Here is an 11,405-nt window from a genome sequence, read left to right as displayed (position 1 = left end):
TTAAGGAGGGTGTAAATAAATTCATAATTGTTGCTACAGATGGGGCAGATAAGGCAGAATGGGGGATAGTTGAGGGGTTAGGGAAGATAAATGAGATGCACAGCTTGTGTGTGGAAGGCACTGAAATGGAGGATGGGTTGGGGAAGGAGAGGTTAGTTGGAAGATGCTGGGGAAAACATGATGCTTGATAAGAGGCTTCTAGAGAGGAAGGGGAGTTGCCTGCTACTGTAATCATTAAAGCCCAAGCTCCTTCGGGGCAGGAACGGTCGTTTAGACTCTTCCTTTGTAATTTCCCACAGGGTGTGGTACCAAACTCTGCATAAAGTTGGCATTTTAGAATGTTGCTGCTCCTGCTGATTCCAGGGGTGTGGAGGAAAGCCAAGAGCTGCGGTAGAGCACAACCAGTAGTGAATAGAGCAACGTGGACAGACAATCACTGATTCTCCTGAGACTTCCCACCCGGACCCTGATTTCTGTACAGGTACCTGATGGGTTTTGTCTTCTCTTTCCTTCCTCACCCCTTGGGGTCACACAGACATCTTGGGGAGAGGGTTCAAGAGAGTCAGAGCCCCGCTTTCCCGAGTTCCCACACTTTTAATGGGAATGGAGATCGGGGTGGAGGAAGATGACCCCTTCATCCGTAAGAGCAGGGAGGAGAAAGGCACAGCCCTTGGGAAGAAGGGAGAGAAGTGGACATGAGGCTCTGAAGGGTAGAGTATTTCTCCTCATTTGCAAAGAATGAACTATCACCTAATGGTGGGTGGTGTTTTCAGAGGGCAGTGTACAGGAGAGAGAGAGACCCATCTGGCTACTTTCCAGAGTTAATTAATGGATAAAACAGTTGCTGCGTTGGCTGCTTTTTATGTTCTAATGGGGAGGAAAGGACTTTTGGTTTCTTATGAACTAAGTCAAATTAAAGGTGTGTACACAGACTCAAAAGAATCTCCCGCATACTCACAGTCAACTTTCATTTCATTGATCCTCAGAGAACCCTAGATTTGCATCGGTTATATTGAAAAAGGCTCAGCTTAAACATTTTTTAAAATGAAAAGTTTGTTACTGGAATATTTGTTTAAAATGAGAATTGACTATGGGCCCATATATAAAACTATATATTAAAACTAACTTTCCTATTTCTTGAAAAAAGTCAACATTTGCTTTTCCTTCAGTTTCTAGGTTTCCCATTCCACAAACCCATTTGCACTTTACTAGGATTAGCTTTAGTAGCAATGCCTGCTCACCCAGGCTCACCGTTGAAGCTGGCTGTAAAGAGAAGACTCCCTGGACCCCCTGGGCTCTCCCCTTAGAGTCTCCTTTGTTTCTCCAGCACCCACTTTAATTAATGTTTCCCGAAAGCTGTACCTCCTGTTCCCACAAAGGGCAAAAAACTGTCTTACCGAGCAGCCTATAAAATGCTATTTTTCTTCAGAGGACTATTGTACACCCATCTGTGGCTAAGGTGGATGGGGTTAGAAGGTTGCAAAAATACTCTTATTATCTTACAAAATTTATTAGAATTTACACTCTTGACAAACAAAATATGGTGGATTTAGGTCAGGTGTTTGCTTATACAATAGATTCTGTTCATCTTTGACATTTAATTTAAGCTTCATTTATCTCAGGGCCCAGATAGCGTAAGTATGCTCTGCATGTGCCTTGCCTCCTATTCCATAAAACTACTCGTATGCACTTATTCCGAGAATAATTCACAATTGGTGATGCAGGGACAAAAAAGCCTGGTGACATATTCTGAAAGTACTTCTCTGCAATGAGGTACCGAAAAGTTGAAGTATTTGGTGATTTGAGACCCTTAGGGGTGTTTTATTAATTTAAGATTGTAGTTTTCTTTCTCAATCCTTTGCTTAATATATCCCATTGCATTCTGATTTTTCTACAGTTAAAAACCAGCCATCAAAAATACATCATTAATATATTTGAAGTGGGGGAAGTGTGAGTTTCAGGAAATTTTCGTTTCAGCAATGTTTAAGTAGGAGTCCTTATCCTGGCCACATTCATGGAAACAATATAAGAGCACATTTGACACTCCAGTGACTTATTTTTAATATATCTGAGGAAAAATAAAGGCTGCTGCTGTAAAATCTGCACTTGCAGATGTGTTAGCCCTAAATAACCTTTAAAATTGGTCGTGGTGTGGTGGGAGATGTTGGTATTCATGAATGTTTTGACATGTTTGACATTTTATGTATGGTGTGCGGCTCTGTCTATCTTTTTTCTCCCCCCACCCAATACTGAGTATTTCCACACGAAAATGTAGTGTTGGGTTTGGGAGGCTCCTCATTGGTCCATTGCCTCATTTAACTTTTGCAAATTACGTCTTTAATTGAGTAACTGGGGTACTGCCACTTAATGTAAATGGAAACTCCTCTAGAGAAAAAAGGTGCTTTGTGCTTCCATTTCTAAAGAAAGGGCATCCAAACATCCCTTCAAATTCTAAAGCTGTACAAATCTCTTTTTTTGGAAATATACAGCAGGAGCAAATTGGGGTTTAAGGGGATGATTATGGTCCTAACAAAGGTGGATCAGCACCAGATTCTGAAGAAAGGGAGCTGTTTTGTAGCATTTTAGCTTACCCTTTAGTCAATTTGAAGAGCATGTGAAACAAAAGCGTAGTTTTCAGTGCTGATGTATTTTTTGGGAAGGGACAGTGAGGAAAACTTTTCCTTGTGAGGCTGGATAGAGTGACTCTCCAGTTGCTTGGAGAAACCTAGGTAGCAGGTGCATTGGGAAAATTCTCCACACTGGTGGAGAACTCTAGATTTAAGCAATTTTTTTTCCTATTTGAATGATAAGGCAAGTGCTCTACTAGTCTCTGATCTTTTATTATACCTTAAAATTGTGACCTCGGTTATTGTTATTTCTTCAAATTCAAGTTTCTAGTTTTTAACAGCAACCAGAGTTAGAAATTATATTTACCCTTTTCCTGCCTCCTGCTTGAACTGTGAGTCCCACGTGAAACAAGGACTGTGTCCATCCTGATTAACTTGTATCCACCCCAGCTTTTAGAATGGTGGTTGGCCCATAGTAAGCACTTAGCAAAATAATAATGCTAATTATGGTAGTATTAAGTGCTTACTATGTACCAGGCACTGTAGTAAGCACTGGGATAGATACAAGCAAATCAGGTTGAACACAGTCCCTGTCCCACATGGGGCTCACAGTCTTGGTTCCCATTTTACAGATGAGGTAACTGAGGCACAGAGAAGTAAAGTGACTTGCCCAAGGCCACACAGCAGACAAGTGGCAGAGTGAGGATTAGAGCCCCTGACCTTCTGACTCCTAGGCCTGTGCTCTATCCACTAGGCTCTGCTGCTTCTAGAATAGCATAAAATATTATTATTGTTATTGATATTATTTACTCATTGATCAGAAAAGACATTCGTGAAGCACTCATGTGCACTCAAAGAACTGCTTATATACACACCTCTACCCGTACAAGCCCATAGTATGTCTCTTCCGTTTGAAGATGACACTAGTTACAGTGAGATCTACCGGAGTGCATTTTTGTAGGTGATTGAAAGACATTCTCTTCCACACTGTTCCTACAAATATGTAGTAAGGCATATTTTCTAGTCTCGCTTGTATAACGTTATCAGAAGAATCCATATTTGGTTCTTGAACACAGCAGGAAACAAAACAACCCTGAACTAAAAGTAAACCCATATTCGTTTTTCTAATGTGAAGAACACAAATGTTCCAGAAAACAAGTTTTTTTTGTGTGTGTATTCAAACTTGTCTCCTAGCAGGCTTGGCACAAAGTCCTGCAGGTAACTCGGGAACTAATGTGTTACTAATCACTTTTTTTCCCCTCTTAACGCTGATGTTGCTATTACTGTAGCATTCTTTTAAATGTTATTCTCTTGAAGAATGTACCTGACTGTACATGACTACTGTACTGGCTTGACATTTTTTTGCCCCAGATATTTCTCCTGTTTTTATCTCCACTTATTGTCAGATACCAGAACAGCATCTTACCTTCGGGTGGGAGGGTGGATGAGCCAGCTTTGTCTGTCTCTGATGTCAGGGCTACTTTTCTTCAGGAATGGAAAATTTGTGTGTGGCTTAGTATGTACCTTCACCCTGGAGACGAAACCCATCACCACCACCAGCTCTCCGTGCAGCTCCAGGGGCCTGAGGTATGGTGTCACAAGTCCACTCTCGGTAGGCAGACAAATTTGACTGCCTGTGTTCTTGCTCGCTGGCCAAGGAGAACGCTGGCATTGAAGGATCTGTTCGTAAAGAGCAGGGCGTTCCTGCTCTCTCTTCTCTGTGATCAGAAACTATCCCGAGCCTGCCCCTGTGAACGCAGCTCCTTAAAGGTTAGCTCTTTAAAGCAGTGTGCAATTCTTATGCATAAAAAAGCCCCTTCTTTTTAGTTTTGATGCATGCCCAATCCTATTCAAATATCAGATAGGAAACAGGACTCATTCCCCGTGTAATGCATTAGTAAGATGCAAAAATTCGTTGTAGAGGGTTTTGCCTGGTCTGCATTTCTTTTCACAAAATTGAGAATTATTGGTGGATGTGATTCCTGCTTTGTCCTTTAATTACATGAAGGCAAACAAATGCTAACAACTCCTGTGACTGTTCCTTGAGGATTTTTTTTAAAAACACAAATGTGTATTTTGCAGGGAAGTAACACGAGATCAATTCCTGGAATTTGATAACCGAAGGAAGCTATTGGTGAGGGGTGTGAAATACGTCATTCATTAGTTTGCCAGTAGCATGTGGGTAATAGAAAAAACTGTGCTGTAAACATGGTGCTGCAAGCAGGTCTATAAAGCAGTAACTGGGACACTATAAATGCTTGTGTTATGTAGATGTATACTATAGTTTTGAGAGCGATTGGTGAAAGGGACTGAGACTGCCTGTTTTAAATCTTATTAAATCTTCCATAATTTGAACATGAAAAGTACTTTAAAAATATCATTTTATAACACCGATGACTTCCAGTTAAAGAAACAAACCTGCCAGATATGAATAATATATTCACTTTTGTTTTCCGTTTTAATGCTGTAACTTGAGAAACCAAATCAGTGAAATTTATTCCCACTTACAGCAAATTACGGAACTTGTAACTGTAGGATAGACTTGCCATAGTTGAAATTTTTTCAGATTAATTTGTGAATAAGCACCGTCATATATAGTGAAAACTCAATTAAGGACCATAAATAAAAAGTAAATGTTAAACTACAGGTTGGTGAAGTTCAGGGAGATAATGAGAGGGGTTCTGCAAATTTATTAATGATCCCCAAAAAAGAAACAGTTCTAATTGATGAAGTCAGTGAATAAGCTAAGAAGTGTTTGTCCTCAGAGGTGAGATAAATACACTTTCAGAGATTAGGGAGTTTATGCATATGAGCAGAAAAAATGAAACATTTGAGAAAAATGCAAGCTAATTCACATGATCCACATCCAGGCAAAACAGATCAGAAAAAAAGACAATTAGATTAGGGAGTTATTAGAAAAACAGTAATGCGAGAAAGAGGTTTGGAATTGTATAACGAACCATAAATCGGATATGAGTTTGCAATCTCGTTTTGCTGGCAAAAAAGCAATTTATAAACACCCGCAGAGACATCACATCTTGGGCGAGGGAGGTGATAATCCTTTGCCAATGCATGGTTCTGATGAGGTTGCACCTGGAATACAAGGGGCAGTTCTGGGCATCTCTATAACAGAGAGATGTTGACAAATTGGACAGAATTCGGAACAAACCCAAATGATTAAAGGGTTGGGAGGGCTGACTTATGAGGAAAGATTAAAAGAACCAATTATGTACCGCTTAGCCAATCGAGCCAGTGAATTGAGAGTGGCGGGGAGGAGGGCAAGAAAACCATGTAAGATTTGGAGAGAGTAAATGTCAAGGTGGGAGATGGATTGTTGTACTGGACTATCTTGGTAACCAGTGAGGGTGAGGGAAAGACAGTATTCAGAGGGAAATCTAGAGATCCGGCTGTAGCATGGCATGGCTGAAGGACTGAACACAGAGGGGTTTAGACTCCAATTAGAGTTCTAGACTGTAAGCTCGCTGTGGGCGGGGAATATGTCTGTCACTGCTAGATTGTACTCTCCCAAGCGCCTAGTACAGTGCTCTGCACACAGTAAGTGCCCAATAAATATGATCGACTGAGGTGATGCTTGATCAGAGGCCTGGAATAGACCGGAAGTCCGGGAAGCAGATCTGAAAGCAATGTCAAGTGCTGCTTAAGGCAACCCGCCACAGCAAAGCTGAAAGGCAGTACCAGTGGTAGTCACATATGTGCAGTGTAATAATCGTGGCATTTGTTGCAAGCTTGCTATGTGCCAGGAGCTGTACTAAGCACAGGGGGAGATACAGGTTCATCAGGTTGGACGCAGTGCCTGTCCCACATGGTGCTCACAGTCTCAATCCCCATTTTACAGATGAGGAAACGGAGGCACAGAGAAGTGAAGCGATTCGTCCAAGTTCACACAGTAGACAAGTGGCAGAGCTGGGATTAGAACCCATGACTTTCTGACTCCCAGGCCTACGCTCCATCCACCATGTGAGACGGGGCTGTTCTGTGTCTCAGGCTTCAGGCACACTTGCAGACATGGATAGGACACCTTTGAGTAGAAATGACAACTGGATCACTTTCCTCTTTCCCCTTTGCCATCCCTTACCCTACATTGAGTGATTGTTTTTTTCTACAGGTATACGCTCCCTAAAAATACTTAGGTTTTTAGCACATGAGGCAGTGACTTAGTTTAGTCCTCTTTGGACTAAATCCCACAGGAAAACAGTTGTATGAGGGATCCTTTCTACTACAATGCCAGACCTGTTTTCCCTCTTATACCTCTTTCACCCTTATACCTCCTCACGGCAAGAAAAGAAAGTGACTTATAGGGATGTCTGTTTGAGGAAAGAACATAAGTGTACTCAGGCACAAAGTCAATTTGACACTGTAGGGGTGAAGTTTTTGAAGAATCCCCCATTAAAAAGAACTTGTAGTACTCCCACTTTGACCAATTCTATATGCAACATGCACAGCTACTTCTAATGTCATATTGTAGCCAAACAGACATATATTGTCCCTTAACTCTCTTAACAGCATTCTATTCAAAATGCATAGTGAAAACACTTATTTGGTAGAACTATCTAGCTTTCTCTCTCTCTTTGTGCAATCTGTTTATGCAGATTGCATAAATCAAAGAAAATTGGTAGGTACCCCATTTTAATCATTTAAATAAGAAAAAAGGATTCTGGGATACTATCTCCTGGAAAAGATGAAAATCTGACAGTTCTCCATTTAGACTTTGAAGGATTCTACATATGTAAGTTGGAAATGGCGCATCCGTAGTTAAGGTCAGAAAAATGGACAAAGGGGTTTCTCTAGGACTGTAGATAGAAGATCCTTCTTTGCTCTCTTCTCTTTCTACCTTTCATAGTCAGGGAACCCATTAGATGACTAGGCTGGAGTAAAGACATCACTGGGTAAATGCTTACTTTCTTTGAGGGCCAGTAATCGGTCACTGGTATTTAGTGAACGCTTACTGTGTGTAGAGCAGTGTACTATAAGTCCTTGGGAGAGTACAGTACCGTTGGTAGACCTAATCTTTGCCTTCAAGGAGTTCACAGTCTAACAGAAAGATCAAATGGATGAAATCTCTTGTCTGAAGAGCAAGCAACAAGCTCCTGTGGGTAGGGAACCTGTCTACCAAATCCATTATCTCGTACTCTCCCAAATGCTAGGTACAGTGCTCTTCACACTGTAAGCGCTGTATAAATATCATCATCATCAATGGTGTTTATTAAGCGCTTACTGTGTGTTGAGCACTTGGGAGAGTACTAGGCAACAAAGTTGGTAAAGACATTCCCTGCCCACAACGAAAATACACTCCAGAGATAAATGTGACATTAATAAATAGGATTGAGGCTGTTGCAAGATGGAGTCATAGGAAGCGATTCTTTCATACTCTTCTACCTGCACCCTCCTTGCCAGGGCACGTGTGAACCCCCAAAGACTGAAGGACCCTTAAACATACCAGATAAAACACACAGCGGTCGAAGTTTAAGGCCCACCGGGTCTTCTCACCCAGCCAGGACTGGTTCTGGCCTTAGCTGCTCCAGAAGCAGGGATGAAGCAGGGATTCTGTCAGGAATCGCAGTGTGTGAGTTAGTGAGCATGCAGAAGGAGGATCTCATTACTTTGAGCTCTCCAGTCCCTGCGCACTTTGAAACCGCCTGCTGTCAGACTGCAGAGATGCCAACTTATGCAGCCTTGGTTCCAGGGTTTGTGTACTGCAGAAGGCTTGGTGTAATTATTTCTGGATCAAGCCCTCTGATTCAGTGATAACACTGAATTCTAATCTACCGTCCTTGAAGATGAGTTTTGCTGTGCATATTATTTAAGCCTCCAACAGTGAGATGTTGGGATGAGGTAGGAGGGCAAACAGACATTTTTCTTTATTTATGATTCCACAAGATTTTTTTTTGTAGTATTTGTTAAGCGCTTACTATGTGCCAGGCGCTGGCACATAGCTAATCAAGCTAATCAGGTTGGACACAGTCTGTGTCCCCCAAGGGGCTCACAGTCCCATTTTACAGATGAGGGAACTGAGGCATGGAGAAGTGAAGTGACTTGCCCCAGGTCACACAGCCAAGTGGCAGAGCCGGGATTAGAACCCAGGTCCCTGTAACTTCCTGCCCCACGCTTTATTCACTAGGCCATACTGCTTCTTATGATGTTCTCACGCTGAATGATTTACTGTGTAGATGGAAGAAAGGGGGCAAACCCAGAATTTATGCTTTTTCTGTTAGTCACAGTAATCACCCCATGACAATCACATATAGTTCAATTAGATTTTAAAAGTAAAACAAAATAACCCTGATTTAATTTGATGCAACTAAAATGTCCTATTTGTTGGTATAAATGTAAGGTGAATGGGAAAATATCTCCTGAACTCTCCTGGATGTTGTTAGGATTTCTTAGTATTATGCAATTCTTTCTCTCCCCGGCCCCAACTCCATAGTACATCAGTTTTCAAAACACAATGGCAGTGAAAATATTTGGCCTAGATGAAAAGTCACAATTGTTTACCACACATTTTTACAGGCCAACAGTGGTAATTTTGTTTTGGAAGTGAAGTATGTTGGTTTTTACTAACTTTTCCTTCCACACGAAAATGTTGATAGCTATTACATTTTACAAACCTGCATAGGACAAATTGCTAAGGTAGACCTTGGGAATGTTTTTTGCCATTTAATAATTGTATGCAACCGAGTGACTTTTCCTTTGTTTTCTTTTTAATGATTTTGGATGAAAATGCCTTATTTTGACTTGAACGGGGAAAATTAATTAAAGTAAATGAAGCTGTTGTCCTTAATGCTGGTTTTTGCAATAAATAATAAAGTCTTCTCACCACAGCATCCTTCTTTCAGGGTACACTAGTTTCTGTAATAACCATTTGTAAGTATAAAAAAATACCATCCCCAGTGCAAACGAGAAGATTGATACCTTTTGGTTTTTAGCTTAGTCTGATAGTTTTGTTTGAAACGTAGCAAGCAGGTTTGCTTTAAAGAGGATTGCATTTCTGTAGTAATCTAAAAGTGTCTATAATTGGATCATTGGGTAATTTAATAGGCAAATCTATTTACATACTCTTCAGTTTTACTAAAATCCACAAAAGCCAGGAAGTTCTCTCTCTTCATAATGTTGATGTGGCTTTCATACTTACCTCTTTTCTTCAGCCATGGCAGGACTTCAATGTGGTACTTTATCCTTAACTCTTACTTTTGAATGTAAAATCTTTTGTTCAGTCTGAACCTTAAAATTGTTCTAAAACCACAGTTTTCTCTGACTACACAACTTCCTGAAAAATTACACAATTTTTTTTTTGTTTACTGTGATCTGTTGGATTGATTTCAATCCTTTGGCTGAAATCATAAACCAAGTTTGACCAGAGCAGAGTTGCCACAGAGGGGAAACAAGAGGGTTGTGCAATAATCTGGCAAATTCAGATAATTAAATGAATTTGTTGTCTAGAATCTGCTGAATTCATTAGCTTTGGAAGGGGGACCTGATTAATGTTTTTAATCATTCAGTCATCTTTATTGAGCACTTACCATGTTCAGAGCACTGTACTCAGCACCTGGGAGACTGCAATACAACAGAATTAGCAGTTATGTTCCCGGCCCACAATGAGCTTTCAGTCTAGAGGACTTTTCAAAAGTCATTTTTGGGTGAGGTGGAGTAGATTATATTTTTCCAAGGTAGAGCACAGTCAGAAGTTGGTTGCCTAGAAGGGCAGCATCACTTGTTTTCTCTATGTTGGACAGAGACAGGATTTTGAGTTGGCTGATCCTTGGCTTCACCCGATACTGGCCTTGCTTAACCCAAAACTGGCATTGCTTATGCTCAGTGAATCACAAAATCATGGGACTTAAATGGAAAGAATCCAAAGGTCATCGTCCTCCCCTTAGGATCAGTTAGTTGTATTTATTGAGTGCTTACTGTATGCAGAGTGCTGTAGTAAGCGCTTGGGAGAGTACAGTGTAACAATATAACAGACATATTCCCTACCCACAACGAATTTGCAGTATAGAGGAGAAGACAGACATTAATATAAATAAAATTATGGATGGGTATATAAAGCATAGGAAGCAGCATGGTTTAGTGGAAAGAACACGGGCTTGGGACTCAGAGGACATGGGTTCTAATCCCCCCTCCACCACCTGTCTGCTCTGTGATCTTGGCAAGCCACTTATCTTCTGTGTGTCTCAGTTACTTTGTAAAATGGAGGTGAAGACTGTGAGCCCCATGTGGGACAACCTGATTACCTAGTATCTACCCCAGTGCTTAGAACAGTGTTTGGACAGAGTAAGTGCTTAACAAATACCATTATCATTATTATTATTATTAATGCTGTGGGGCTAAAATAGGGGAATAAAAGGAGCAAATCAGGGCAATGCAAAAGGGGGTGGAAGAAAGGGAAGAGTCCGGGTAGGCCTCTTGGAGGAGATGTGCCTTCAATAAGGCTCTGGAGGGTGGGGATAGTAATTGCCTGTCTGATATGAAGAGGGAGGGCGTTCCAGGACGTTGACGAGAGGTCAGTGGTGAGATAGATGAGATGGAGGTACAGAGAATAGGCTGGCATAGCGGGGCGAATCATGTGGACTGGGTTGCTGGAGGAGAGTAGTGAGGTAGGAGGGAGAAAGGTGACTGACCTGCTTCCCTTCCAAGTCCAAGAACTTTATGTTCTCCTCCGTGCCAGCTGTGAAGACACAGATTGAAGAACCCCATGAGCAGTGCTTTATATTTTTAATCTGAGGGGGTATTTTAAAAGGATTTAAAATAATCAGAATCGGCCGTGTTGATTGAATACGTATCTGATGCAGAACACTGCACTAGACCCCGTGGAAATGT

This window comes from Ornithorhynchus anatinus, chromosome 9, assembly GCF_004115215.2.
Source record: "Ornithorhynchus anatinus isolate Pmale09 chromosome 9, mOrnAna1.pri.v4, whole genome shotgun sequence".
Classification (NCBI taxonomy): domain Eukaryota; kingdom Metazoa; phylum Chordata; class Mammalia; order Monotremata; family Ornithorhynchidae; genus Ornithorhynchus; species Ornithorhynchus anatinus.
Note: the sequence above shows the minus strand (reverse complement) of the source record.